The sequence below is a fragment of the Bubalus kerabau genome, chromosome 20 (assembly GCF_029407905.1).
Source record: "Bubalus kerabau isolate K-KA32 ecotype Philippines breed swamp buffalo chromosome 20, PCC_UOA_SB_1v2, whole genome shotgun sequence".
Classification (NCBI taxonomy): domain Eukaryota; kingdom Metazoa; phylum Chordata; class Mammalia; order Artiodactyla; family Bovidae; genus Bubalus; species Bubalus kerabau.
In genome coordinates, this window is record NC_073643.1 from 28,607,416 (window position 1) to 28,623,198 (window position 15,783).

A 15,783-nucleotide genomic window follows, 5' to 3' on the forward strand; every position below is an offset into this window, starting at 1 on the left:
CTATAGGGCTTGATCTTCAGGCATAGTTATTATTAACAGCGGAAAGAAATGCATTCAGATTATAAATCTCCAAACTGAAGGTAGACTAAATATATATATTTTGAACTTCATAATGTCAGTTTCAATTGAATTGCATGTTTAAAAATAAAGCTACCTCCTTCAGAATACTTAATTGTTTATCGGAATGTAGCCTACATTCATAAATGGTACTATTAGTTCATATTAAATAATAATGTTTAAGAGCCATAGCTCCTGTAAAGAAAACTAAAAATTGACAAGTGAATGTTTCATTAGAACTTGTCAAAAAGCTGCAATTGACTAAACATAGCTGGAAATGTGGTGTATAGGATACATGATCAGGCTTCAAAATGTAGAGGTTAAGATACACAAAATATGAGTTCCTGCAGTAAATATTTCTCTTTATGATACAGCTAAGCTGCACTTTGAAACTCATCAGAGATGCTTCAAAGGGTGAAACATTCTGGATTGACTTTCATGGATGATACATTTAGAAGGTTAATTGATAGAAGGTTAATTGAAATGTATAAATATTAAATGTTCTTTGTCACCTTCTAACATTATTATAACATTTCTCATTGTGAGGCAGAGAAAGTGAGGGAAAGAATCAAATCATGAACACGTATATTAAAGAAGTAGTGGTCATATTTGTTAGGGTATCAAACCAATGGACGGAGAAGGCAATGGCAACCCACTCCAGTACTCTTGCCTGGAAAATCCCATGGACAGAGGAGCCTGGTAGGCTGTAGTCCATGGGGTTGCTAAGAGTCGGACACGACTGAGAGACTTCACTTTCACTTTTCACTTTCATGCATTGGAGGAGGAAATGGCAACCCACTCCAGTGTTCTTGCCTGGAGAATCCCAGGGAGGGCGGGGCCTGGTGGGCTGCTGTCTGTGGGGTCGCACAGAGTTGGACACGACTGAAGCGACTTAGCAGCAGCAGCAAGCCAATGGAAAAGGAAGTATAACTGTAATTTAGTAAAATCTATGTGGGAGAATGCAAATCATCAGTGACTAGTTCAATCAGGGATAATTGAAAGAAAACATAATCATTTTTTGCACTGAGTAGCTCTCATATGAAGCAAATGGCAACCCACTCCAGTGTTCTTGCCTGGAGAATCCCAGGGACGGGGGAGCCTGGTGGACTGCCGTCTCTGGAGTCGCACAGAGTCAGACACGACTGAATCGATTTAGCAGCAGCAGTAGCAGCAGCAGCTCTCATATAATCTATGACTTCAAGTTTTGCTGCCCTCCTTTCTTCCCACACAAAATGGTTAGCCTCTCTATTCTGTCCACAGATAAACTACAAGTTTCCTGAGCTGACTAGAACCTGTAGACAAATATAAAAGTCTTATGTTCTTGAAGGCATTGGTTAAGCCCAGGTTCATTCCCTGAAAATAAATTCATCCAACTTGATGTGCCTCTCACATGCTGTGTATTGCCATAAATGTCTTAAATCCATTTTTGACACTGCGAAGCAGCATATTTTATAAAATATGTGATAAAATCACACATTTGAGATTAGAATTTGGCTGATTGTCCTTTCAGAGGCTAAATAAAAACCAGGTTGATTGCTGTAGCACTTTGTCAAAGATATCAAATGCAATTCATGTATCAAAATGGAACTAGGACAAATTCACTCCAAATTCACTGTAAATATTATATCATTTCTTTAAGAACTATCTTTCAGTAAACCATAAGTATAACCAATGTCTTTCATGGTGTTAGAATCCCTTTTAAAACATAATTTTCATAAATTACTTGAAGAATAGTTTCAGTGGCGTGATCTAAAATGATTTAAATAGCATTTTCTATGTGTTTAATGGAAGCAAACTTTTCCTCCTAGATCAAGCTTCTATAAAATATTTATAGAATAGTATCTAAAATGTTATCTTTAGTGTTCTTGCCCTTCGTTAACTCTCTACAGAGTAATAGAGCTAATAGCAGTGAATAAAATGTGAGGTAAATGTGTCTGCACAAAAATGATACTGCATCCAATCAGAACTTGAAGGAAAAATATATAACTTACAGAGCATGTTTTATGAAATATGTGATGCTGCTGCTCCTGCTGCTTAGTCACTTCAGTTGTGTCCGACTCTGTGCGACCCCACAGACGGCAGCCCACCAGGCTCCGCCACCCCTGGGATTCTCCAGGCAAGAACACTGGAGTGGGTTGCCATTTCCTTCCCCAATGCATGAAAGTGAAAAGTGAAAGTGAAGTCGCTCAGTGATGTCCAACTCTTAGCGACCCCATGGACTGCAGCCTACCAGGCTCCTCCATCCATGGGATTTTCCAGGCAAGAGTACTGGAGTGGGTTGCCATTGCCTTCTTTGAAATATGTGATAAATTAACATTATTTATGGCATGGAAGTAATTGTAGCTGTCATATAATCATCCATATCAATAATCTTTCCTCAAATTAAAGTTAAATAGAACAGCTTTTTTGGTAACAAGGTTTTGTGTGTGTGTGTGGTAACTGTTTATGAGAAGTTGATGTAAATAGTTCATTTTTGTGTTTTGAGACTTAAAAAAAAAAACCTATAAAAACTCAAAAATGGATTCATGTTGAAAATCCCAAAAGCCAAGCTTTTCCTGTTCAAGATTTGTCAAACCAAAGAATATCACCACTGCACCTGATATACCTTTCTAGAAAAGTTATGACTTATCAGCGGTTATTCAAATAGGGTTGAAAGTGGTCTTTACCTGATTGGATAATATAAATCTTTGGATGATAGTAGAAAAACGACTGGGGAGGAGAAATAAATCTTTAAGTGATCCCATAAATCATATAAAAGAGCCCTCAGCCCGTATGCATCAGGGTTAAATTTACACATTTTAGCACACTTTAATATAATGTGTGGACAGAGATGAATATTGCATAGGGTGTTGATTAATACTAGTTTTAGAAGTTTCTATAAAACTAATTTTGTGTTTCTTTATAAATTAATATCACACACCTATTGGAATGAGTATTTAATGGAAAGCTTTCATTAATATTTAAACTACAAATGTACACAAAATACAGAGACCTTCAAACAGTCACCATTTTCTACACAAAATTTGGCCAATTCTTTTGAGTTTAATATCTTTCTCCAAGAATAAATCAAGTATTAATGACAAGGCATTTCTAGGAGCAATAGATCTAGATGGCAAGGGCAGTCTGACATTAATTAATCCATAATGAAAAGTGAAAGCACAAAGAAAAACAGACAATTTCTTATTCATTATCAATTCAATTAATCAAATAGTTAGACAGTAGTGGGACATAAATGCTGAAACAGAAGCTAGTTATCCGTTTGTCCAAGTCATAGAGACGATTGGGTTAGATACACTGAAAAGCTTCATGATTCTAGAATTCCAAAATATCACAAGGATAATAATAAAATTAAGGATTGAAGAGTACCGAGTCTTCAAAGAGAAAAAGAAGAGTACAGTAAAAACTCACTGTAAACTATTTTGGCCATGCAGTTGCCTATGTGAACTCACATTTGGTCATAAACCTGGCACATCATGATGGAGTAACTGCTACTAAATCAGTGAATACATACCCCAGAGTCCCTACCCCACATTTGGGATAACTTTGAGCTGTACTCTATTCGATCTCCCAGGTCTTCCAGTACTGTTAGTTCCAGTTGCCCACAGTGGTCAGTATCCTAATAATGCTACACCATTAACTGCTTCCTTTTTTTCCTTACCTCAATTTCCCACTTTCTACTGATATCTCAGAGGTCAACTCCCAAATTACCTCTGTAGGACTCCTTGTCTCTGGGTTGGCTTTTAGGTGAATCCAAACACAGGAAGGGCTTCCCCGGTAGCGTTAGTGGTAAAGAACCCGCCTGCCAATGCAGGAGACGTGAGATGTGGGTTTGATCCCTGGGTTGGGACGATCCCCTAAAGGAGGGCATGACAACCCACTCCAGTATTCTTAACTGGAGAATCCCCATGGAGAGAGGAACCTGGTGGGCTACAGTCCAAAGCACCACAAAGAGTCCAATATGACCGAAGTAACTTAGCACACACAGCGGACAGGCATTAATTCTAGAATGAATCAAGGAAGTTTATGTGTGAGATAGATTAATGTTGGACCAAAAGAAAACAAAAACACCTTGCTAGTTACTGACTAAAAGGGCATTTTATAAAGCGTGAATACAATGTGTGAATGACTGGACACTGCTTGGTATCACAACAGGGTTAAAAAGCTTTGTCACTGTTGACATTTGAGATAGATAACTGTTGTGGAGATTGTCCTATACACTCTGAGTTGTTTAGCAGCATTCCAGATATCTACCCACTGGATATCTGTAGTCCCCTCTTCCTTTCTGACAATCAAAAATCTCTCTAGATATTGACAAATGTCCCAGGGGTGGCAGAATGCAAAAAGGCCAAATCATCTCCTATTATCCCCCTCTAAGAGCCACTGGATTATGAAATGACTTCATTTAATATAACCAATTAAATTCACTCATCCAGCTATCACATACAGAGTGAATCCTGCATACTAGACATTGTGTTAGTAGATGGCAAAAACACATATAGTTCCTGATTTCACAGAGTTGATATCCTAGTCAGAGGAAAATAAGTAAAATAAACGATTACATCACACTGAGAAACTGTCCATAATTCTGAGGCATTTTCTAATGGATACCATAGAATGAATCATTGCTTTCCAAAATAAAACACATATTTACATATATATAAAACTATTTCAATGTGAGTGTATGGGCAGTTGCAGCAGATAACTTAATATTAAGAGGTAGGAGACTCTCAAAGTCAAGCTCTGCTAAATTTTTATAACTGATTGTTTGATCCAGATTTTTTTTATTTTATTTTTAAACTTTACATAACTGTATTAGTTTTGCCAAATATCTAAATGAATCCGCCACAGGTATACATGTGTTCCCCATCTTGAACCCTCCTCCCTCCTCCCTCCCCATTCCATCCCTCTGGGTCGTCCCAGTGCACCAGCCCCAAGCATCCAGTATCGTGCATCGAACCTGGACTGGCAACTCATTTCATACATGATATTTTACATGTTTCAATGCTATTCTCCCAAATCTTCCCACCCTCTCCCTCTCCCACAGAGTCCATAAGACTGTTCTATACATCAGTGTCTCTTTTGCTGTCTCGTACACAGGGTTATTGTTACCATCTTTCTAAATTCCATATATATGTGTTAGTATACTGTATTGGTGTTTTTCTTTCTGGCTTACTTCACTCTGTATAATAGGCTCCAGTTTCATCCACCTCATTAGAACTGATCCAGATTTTTAAAACCCTTGTTGTGTATGATTTATACAGTGCTATTTTGCTGTTTTAAAATCTAGGTAAATGCAGTGGTGGGTATAATAAATTCTGTATGTTTTAATATGATTTAATAGTAAATACTCTATAATATTAACTCTGATGAAGCTAAAGACTTGTCAATTTTTATAGTGCAAATTCTGCCTGGTGGGAGAGAAGGATGAAATACTTGCCCTTGATTCTTGCTTCATGCCTTTTGTGCTAAAATACTGTGGGACACTGAGCACGTTTTGCTTTCCTTCAATACTGCAATTTTATTCATTTTCTTTCCTCATCACATGTACTTTGCCCGTATTTTCTACCCACCTTCTCTGTATAAGTTTTATTAAAGAGCAGACATGCTTCTTTTGACAAAAATGTAAATGCTTATCCTAAAGCAAACTGTAAGAAGCATTGGAAAGTGATTTCTAAAATTATTTTTCAGTCTTGTTTTCTTAGACTTTCTAGGCAATTTCCCCTCCTAACCTCATATAGTTTTCTTTTTATGAACCATACAAAAAATTAGTCTCCCCTGATATCTCTCTGTGCTCATCAGTCCTGCGGGCGTGGAAGGCCTCATGCTGTGATCACCTGACCCTCTCTAAGGGCTTCTTTTTGTCTTGCTGAGTTCGGCATGGGACAAACACGAAGTTCAAAGTGCAGCAGCATTAATGGCTCCACAGCAGCCCTCAGCCAATGATAGATTAGAGCTGGAGAGTAACTGCCCCACCTTCTGAGTTGTTTCCCACACTCTTCCAGAGTTTCCCAGAGGAATTACATCACCAGTCCTACTTATTGGCTTCCTTCCCTTCCTTGTCTCACTTCCTCCTGCCCCTGTGATGCTGTTTGGGTCACTTTACCAGTAAAGCATTCCAAAGCATCCTGCATTTGAATAATGGGCCAAAAGAAAGATCACCACTTTTTGGAGTTTACAATCTAGGGTGAATTATGGAAATTGTTACTAATGTACAAAATGTTACAATTCTCTTAGACACTAATAACCTCTGGAGTTGAACTGAGAAACCATCAACAGATGTATAATATATCTATGTTTTCTCCATACTGATTTTTTCATTTTTTTCTTTTCTTTCTTCTTTTTTTTATTTTTATTTTTTGGTTGGTGTAGGGAACAATACTGTTACAATAGTATTTATTAAGTTTCTTTGTTATTTTAACCTATCTTTTAATAACCTGGATATTTTTTAATGCCATACTTGTCTCTTGAAAGTTAGAATTCTGATAATCACTGCTCAGGGAGGCGTGTAAGAAAAAGCATCATTTGTTTAGCAGGAACATAACCCTTCATATTCACACTCTGATCTGACAAAAGCTACATTAGTACCGAATATCATTACATTGAGAGTTTAAAACACAGAGAGAAGCATCTGGTGTATCTGGAGTGGCTGCCTTTTTTTTCAGAAACTCAGAGCTGACATTAAGATTAAAATCCTACATACCTGGTTCTCCAACATGTAGAATACATAAATTGGGCAGTTGCAGCAGATAACAACTTAATAATAAGAGACCCTCAAAGTCTAGATCTGCTATTTAAAATTTTACAATTGAATGTTTTATTCAGATTTTCAAAATCCCTGTTGTGTATGATTTATACTGTGCTATTTTGCTATTTTCAAGTCTATGTAAATCCAGTGGTGAGTGTAATCAAATCTTAATACATAATTTTAAACCTTTTTTTGCTACACTTAGCAAAGTGTGATAAAAGATACAATGTGTATATAATTGTGTTTGTAAGAACTATGCTTTTAAGAAAAGAAACACTAACTAAAGGAATAATTTTGCAATTGGAATATAAATATTTCCAATGTATTTTGTTGCACTGAAAATAAAACATTATATGTCAACATAGACTTGACATGTTTATTGTTTTGAACTAATAAGTACTTTCTCTAGATTAAAGTACATTGTCTCAGGGCAGTAGATTTTGTCTTATTTCTTGTTTCCTTTTTCTCATACCATGATTCCTCTCAGAATAAATTTGCTAAGCGCATGAACTAAAACATATAGAAATAAAAGGGAAATGCATTATTCTGAAGTACAGTTATCAAAATATTAATAGCATATATTTGTAGTATAGAAATATGTGCACTCCTTTAATAACATATCAAATATGACAATCTAGCAGTGAGTTTAACAACCAACATCATTCCAAACTAAAGAGCACTATTTCAAGATGTCAGAAATATGTGTCATGTGATACAAAATTATCTGTAATTTTTATTAGGTACAACAAACATTAGTGTGGTTTGTTACTTACAATCATAATTAATAGATGCTGAAAATAAAGATGTAATATTTTATATTTCCCCACGGAAATTCACAAGGGATTTCCCAGGTGGCAACTAGTGGTAAAAAACCTGCCTGCTAATGCGGGAGACAAAAGAAACACAGGTTTGATCCCTGGGTCAGGGAAGATACCCTGGAGGAGGGCATGGCAACCCATTCCTGTATTCTTGCCTGGAGAATCCCATGGATGGAGGAGCCTGGTGGGCTACAGATCATAGGGTCCCAAACAGTTAGACATGTCTAAAGTGACTTAGCACACACACACTGAATTCACAAACCTCTTGAGTTCTATCAAGGACCGCTGGATAAGAATTCTGATTTTGGAGTAACAATATAACATTGATAGATGTTGTTGGAATAACATTGAGGATATCCCAACCCAAAGTGGTTTTAAGAAAGAAATGGCTAAGTTTTAATGTTTTCACAAAATAAATTTCATTTTTGAACTCTTAAGAGCTGCAGTAGCAACTCAAGTATTTACAGGAAATACAAATTAATAAAATGGGCAAATAAGAACATAGGAGTTGTGAAGAAGACACAGGGTCTTTCTGAAAGAAATTGTGTATATATGCCACATAAAATGTCTTAGGACCCAACTAGTCCAGGGCTAAAAATCTGTAATCTCTGATAAAAATGTGCAAAACCAAAGATAGTTTTTATTTTTTATTTTGGAAAGCTCCTTGCAAATAGTGTCTCCTATCTTTACCACCTACCTATATTTCTACAGGTAAATAGTACTGTCTCTGCTTCATAACCTGAAAACAAATGAGTGATCTAGGTCACATAGATAATTAGAAAATCTAAGCATAATAGCCAGGGTTCCACTTTGTTTCCTCTAAAAGAATAAGTCATTGCTGAAACCTTGTGTTGATAAGACATATTTAGGGGAAAAAAGTCAAATTTCACTATGGTATGAGAAAACAGTAAAACTTAACTTGCAAACAAATGCATAATAAGTCCCGGTGTGCTGAGCTGTCTAATATATGCATTGTGCTGAATTCTTGACAGGTGTGTATTCTGCAAGGGAAGTTTTGGCATCAATATTAGATACTCAAACTAGTTTAGATAAAAAGGGAGTTAGTTGGGGAAACCTCAAAACTGTCCAATAGTCAAAACCTCTTCATAATTGTAGTCTAACATTTCCACTTCCATATGGGTGTAAACTGAATCTTCCAAAACCAATGCCAACATGAAAATAATTTTTTGATCAGAATGTTACTACATCAGCTTTGTTGATTCAACAGTTCAGAGAATTTTTTATCCTGTGTATATCTGTTGACTTTAAGGATGTCATCTAGTGTGGATCAGTTGTAATTTATAAATCTTTTTAAGTGAAATTGTGAGATCAATCCTTTATGGAAGAGTGAAGAAACTTATGGCAAAATTCAATTTTGGTAAACAGATTTTATTATTTTTTCAGTCAACTAAAACTAAAATTTAAGTAGATATATTTATATCAGTATCAGTGAAATAGCTATTAAGATCTCTAATTCTCTTAATTACTACTGGAAAATTTGATGCTATTTTTATATAAACAAATTTATTTTAATGATACCATTATATTGTCATTTCAAATTCTCTCATCATAGCTTTCCAAAATTTTCTAGCTCTTAATAGTTTAAATTAATGGCATATTTTATTCTTATTTAAACTCAAATTTTAATAATGTATGTTTTATTGGTGTTATAACTTCAGAAATGAAAGCAAAAAATAAAATAGGTTAATATTTATAAAGAAACCCCTGGAAAGTGTTAAATTTAAATATTAAGCATATTTATATTATTGCATGATAAAGTTTTTTCTTTCATTGTACAGCTTCTAATTTTTCACTAAAACATATCACTGTCATAGAAAAAAATTTAAATTATATTTAAAATTGGTTTCAAAAAAAAAAAAACATGATTTTTATTTCTTAAATGAAGAAATTAAAGCAGGACAGTGGACCAGGGAAAGAGTAACTGAGATTTTATATAACACGGTAAAGGCCTCCTTGACATGATGACATTTGAGCAGAGACTGAATGAAACAGTAGAGCCATACAGGAAGAAGAGTGTTGGAAGAGGCATCCAGGAGAGGGCAGAACAGAAGGTGCCAGAGAGGCAGCATGCTTTCAAATAATATTTATCAGAACCTACTATGTATACATATATGTTTTTTCTGTGCTATGACAGCACCAAACAGCTAAAACTCATGTTTCATACCCTCAAGGAATTTTAACTTGAGCCAGGGGAGAGCTCTGAGAAATAGAAAATAATTAAAAAACAATTCAAAACAATTTTTGTTACAGAAAAGAATCTATACATATTTTTAAAATCATCTTTCCCACTTAATCTAGGATATAAAAGACAGATTTTAAATTATTAGGTGATACTAAACTTGAGATATTTATTCTACTATAATTAGCAGCCATTTGTTGTTTGCATTTACATCTTCAATAATGAGTCAAGATTAAAAGTCTATGCTTTGTCTATAATTTTACTTTTAAAACTAAATTATATGTCCTCTTACAGAAACATAAAAGCAGATCCTAAAATTGTAAATTAATTCTGACAAATCTGTCAGTAGACTCTAAAATATCAACACAATGAAGTTTCAGAATGTTCTTTAGATCTCTTTCAGTTCAGTTCAGTTCAGTTGCTCAGTCGTGTCTGACTCTTTGTGACCCCATGAATTGCAGCACGCCAGGCCTCCCTGTAAATCACAAACTCCTGGAGTTCATTCAAACTCACGTCCATCGAGTCAGTGATGCCATCCAGCCATCGACACCCTCTGTCGTCCCCTACTCCTCCTGCCCCCAATCCCTCCCAGCATCAAAGTCTTTTCCAATGAGTCAGCTCTTCACATGAGGTGGCCAAAGTACTAGAGTTTCAGCTGTAGCATCATTCCTTACAAAGAACACTGCTCTCCTTTAAAATGGACTGGTTGGATCTCCTTGCAGTCCAAGGGACTTTCAAGAGTCTTCTCCAACACCACAGTTCAAAAGCATCAATGCTTCGGTGCTCAGCTTTCTTCACAGTCCAACTCTCACATCCATACATGACTACTGGAAAAACCATAGCCTTGACTAGATGGACCTTTGTTGGCAAAGTAATGTCTCTGCTTTTCAATATGCTGTCTAGGTTGGTCATAACTTTCCTTCCAAGGAGTAAGCGTCTTTTAATTTCATGGCTGTAATCACCATCTGCAGTGATTTTGGAGCCCCCAAAATAAAGTCTAACACTGTTGCCACTGTTTCCTCATCTATTTCCCATAAAGTGATGGGACCAGTTGCCATGATCTTCATTTTCTGAATTGCTATATATATAAAAAAAAATTTAATAATGTATTTTTTCAATAAATACTGTGCTGTTTTGCTGTGCTATGACACATCAGTTAACTTGACACTACTTCATTTGTATGCCAGCATTTTTATTATGTGCCAAACTTATTTCTGCTACAATTGAAGAATTCTGCTACAATTGAAGACAGAATGTTTGGTTTATCAAAATACAGGAAACCATGGAGAGTGGAGTATTATAATATTAAGTGAGCATTATATAAAGCCCTTCCTGAAAAAAAGATCACACAATTATTAGATCAGAAAGAACTCTGATTTGGGATAAAGATGGCAATTGTTGGCTTAGTAACTAGCTGGAAACAGAGGAGTCAAAAGTAAAAAACTGAGTCCAATTCAGTCTCCCTTCAAGTGTATAACCAATACTCTCAGGCTTGCCTCTAACATTAGTAACTGAGAACCAATGGACAACCATATGTTAAATTCTCTCAGTAAAAAGTGTACAGTTAAATTCCATAAAGCTTTACTACTCATTCAACAAATATTTAATGTATAAGCCTAGGAAAAACAATTATAAATAAGTCAGATATCATCTCTGCCTCAACAAGGCCTCTAATTTAGTAAAGATAAAAGCAAATAAGAGCATTATTGTAAGAATGCTCACTGGCAGCTATGCTGAAACTGGAATGATACAGAGATGAGCATAGTCCCTGAGCAGAAATGACATGTAAATTCATGAAGTGTCCTATATTTTTAAAAACACAGCTCTCAAAAATTATAAAAGTTAATATTAAAAGTGTGTGCATGTTTGCTCAGTTGCTTATTTGTGTCCAGCTTTTTTTACCCCATGGATTGTATCCCACCAGGCTTCTCTGTCCATGGAATTCTCCAGGGGTTTTTCCCAACCCAGGGATTGAATCTGGGTCTCCCACATTGCAGGCAGATTCTTTACCATCTGAGCCATCAGGGAAGCCCCAAAATATACTTAGGCCAAGTATTTTATATATTATGAGACTTTTAATTTTTGTGTTTAAAACATTTACAGATTATGTAATTACTGATATATTTGGATCTATCCACTCCAGTACTCTTGCCTGGAAAATCCCATGGACGGAGGAGCCTGGTAGCCTGCAGTCCATTGGGCCGCTAGGAGTCGGACACGACTGAGCGACTTCACTTTCACTTTTCACTTTCATGCATTGGAGAAGGAAATGGCAACCCACTCCAGTGTTCTTGCATGGAGAATCCCAGGGACGGGGGAGCCTGGTGGACTGCCGTCTATGGGGTCGCACAGAGTCTGACACGACTGAAGCGACTTAGCAGCAGCAGCAGCAGCAGCTACCAGTATTTGTTTTTTGATGTCTCTATTTCTGTCTCCCTGTTTTTCCCTTTCCTGTATCTTTTTAGTTTTTTAAAATATATTTTGGTATCTGGTATTAATGTATCTTTTCTCTGTATGTGCACATTTCTAGAATTTCTTTCTATTCTTAGAAGGACACCAGTCCTTCTGAGAGGGTTCCACTCTTATGACCTTCAGTTCAGTTCAGTCGCTCAGTCGTGTTTAATTCTTTGCGACCCATGAATTGCAGCACGCCAGGCCTCCCTGTAAATCACAAACTCCCGGAGTTCACTCAATCTCATGTCCATTGAGTCGGTGATGCCATCCAGCCATCTCATCCTCTGTCGTCGCCTTCTCCTCCTGCCCCCAGTCCCTCCAGGCAACAGAGTCTTTTCCAGTGAGTCAACTCCTCGCATGAGGTGGCCAAAGTATTGGAGTTTCAGCTTTAGCATTAGTCCTTCCAATGAACACCCTGGACTGATCTCCTTTAGAATGACTGGTTGGATCTCCTTGCAGTCCAACAGACTCGCAAGAGTCTTCTCCAACACCACAGTTCAAAAGCATCAATTCTTCGGTGTTCAGCTTTCTTCACAGTCCAACTCTCACATCCATACATGACCACTGGAAAAACCATAGCCTTGACTAAAGGGGCCTTTGTTGGCAAAGTAATGTCTCTGCTTTTGAATAGGCTATCTAGGTTGGTCATAATTTTCCTTCCAAGGAGTAAGCATCTTTTAATTTCATGGCTGCAATCACCATCTGCCGTGCTTTTGGAGCACAAAAAATGAAGTCTGACACTGTTTCCAGTTTCCCCATCTATTTGCCATGAAGTGATGGGACCAGATGCCATGATCCTTAGTTTTCTGAATGTTGAGCTTTAAGCCAACTTTTTCACTCTCCACTTTCACTTTCATCAAGAGACTTTTTTGTTCCTCTTCACTTTCTGTGAAGGGTGGTGTCATCTGCATATCTGAGGTTATTGATATTTCCCCCGGCAATCTTGATTCCAGCTTGTGCTTCTTCCAGCCCAGCGTTTCTCATGGTGTACTCTGGATAGAAGTTAAATAAGCAGGGTGACAATATACAGCCTTGATCTACTCCTTTTCCTATCTGGAACCAGTCTGTTGTTCCATGTCCAGTTCTAACTGTTGCTTCCTGACCTGCATACAAATTTCTCAAGAGGCAGGTCAGGTGGTCTGGTATTCCCATCTCTTTCAGAATTTTCCACACTTTGTTGTGATCCACACAGTCAAAGGCTTTGGCATAGTCAATAAAGCAGAAATAGGTGTTTTTCTGGAACTCTTGCTTTTTGCATGATCCAGCAGATGTTGGCAATTTGATCTCTGGTTCCTCTGCCTTTTCTAAAACCAGCTTGAACATCTGAAAGTTCACAATTCACGTATTGCTGAAGCCTGGCTTGGAGAATTTTGAGCATTACTTTACTAGCGTGTGAGATGAGCGCAATTGTGCTGTAGTTTGAGCATTCTGTGGCATTGCCTTTCTTTGGAATTGGAATGAAAACGGACCTCTCCAGTCCTGTGGCCACTGCTGAGTTTTCCAAATTTGCTGGTATATTGACCTTATTAAACCTCAAATACATTTTATAAAGACTCTATCACCAAATACAGTCATATTTTAAGGTATAAATATGTTATTTATACCTTTACTTAAGGTATAAACATGTGATTATAACTTCAACGTGTGAATGTGGTCAGGAGACGCAATTCAGTCTATAATGTCATCACGCTGCTGCTGCTGCTGCTGCTGCTGCTCAGTCGCTTCAGTCGTGTCCGACTCTGTGGGACCCCAGAGACGGCAGCCCACCAGGCTCCCCTGTCCCTGGCATTCTCCAGGCAAGAACACTGGAGTGGGTTGCCATTTCCTTCTCCAATGCATGAAAGTGAGAAGTAAAAGTGAAGTCGCTCAGTCGTGTCCGACCTGTAGCAACCCCATGGACTGCAGCGCACCAGGCTCCTCTGTCCATGGGATTTTCCAGGCAAGAGTACTGGAGTGGGGTGCCATTGCCTTCTCCGACAATTCAGTCTAACCAGATTTAAATGTACTGTACCTTGGGCTCAGCTGGTAAAGAACCCGCCTGCAATGCAGGAGACCTGGGTTCTATCCCTGGGTTGAGAAGATCCCCTGGAAAAGTGAAAGGCTACCCACTCCAGTATTCTGGCCTGGAGAATTCCATGGACTGTATAGTCTAAGGGGTCACAAAGAGTCGGACACGACTGGGAGAGTTTCACTTTCACCATAGTATTAAGTGCATTTGAATTGTTGTCAAATCATAGAAATCATCCATCTCTAGAACACTTTTCACCTTGCAAAACTGAAATTCTGTACCCATTTAAGGATAATTCCCCATTCTCCCCTCCCCTACTTTCTGTCTCTATGAATTTGATTATTCTAGATGATTTATTTAAACAGATTCATAGAGCATTTGTCTTTTATGACTGGTTAATTTCACTAAGCATAATGTCTTCAAGCTTCATTTGTGTTATACCATAGGATGTGTCAGAATTTTCTTCCTTCTTAAGGCTGAATAATATTCCACAGTATGCATGTTTATCCACTATCCACTGATGGAAATTTGGGTTGTTTCCTAAATATATTTACTTTTAAGAGACTGCAAATAACTGATTCATGCATTCTTTCCAGGTTTTACAGTTGCTTCCGGTAGGAGACACAGGGTGGAGTGTCCTTACTCTATCATCTGCAACTGGAACCCACTTAGAAGTTTCATTTTAATATGCAACCAGGATACTCATTATAAGCATAACAGAAACTGCCCTATAGCATTCGATTTGAAGGATAGCATACATCCAAATATATCTCTTTCATCTACCACTGTCTAGAGATGCTTTGTTTAAGTGAAAATATCTCCCCCTTTACACATTGTATTTGAAGATGCAAACCACCTTAGAAAGAGTAATACAATTTTCTTTGTACAGTATTAGCCATTGATATTTTAATGTGACAGTTTATGGCTTCCTTTTTTCTTTATAATTAGTTGAAAAGTGGGACAGCAAGCAACTTATGAATAAATAACAACTCAGTATGCAAAAACATAATAATGCTTCCACTCCCTCTACTTATTGCCTCCCATTATCTTCAAATAACATGTATTAACTGTCTATTTTATTTGAGATAAATATATATGATCATAAAAAATCTTTATGAAAAGTATATTTCTATCAAGAGAACCCCTTAACTCCCATCACCATGCTGAGGGCACTCAAAGCAACTTTTAGATTTTCCTTAGGCCTTATTTAAATTTTCACAAAATAAACTCAAGGCAGAAATTTTCCATAGATGTTCCCTGATGATTATGAATTGGAGATTACACTCTTAGGACTGAAGAAATGATTGAGCATCTTAGTAAATGCATTCTAGTTACTAGTGAGCAAATAGTCCATTCAATTGTAGTTCAGTTGCTAAGTCGTGGCTGACTTTTCCTGACCGCATGAACTGAAGGACACCAGGCTTACCTGTCCTTCACCATCTCCTGGAGTTTTCTCAAACTTATGTCCATTGAGTCCATGGTACCATCCAACCATCTCTTC

The 15,783-nt window shown here is 37.2% G+C and overlaps 1 pseudogene; it reads left to right on the plus strand.

Moving 5' to 3' along the window:
* The first annotated feature begins 11,534 nt into the window (after nt 1-11,534).
* Nucleotides 11,535-11,633, plus strand: LOC129635664 (uncharacterized; annotated as a pseudogene).
* Nucleotides 11,634-15,783: the final 4,150 nt, after the last annotated feature.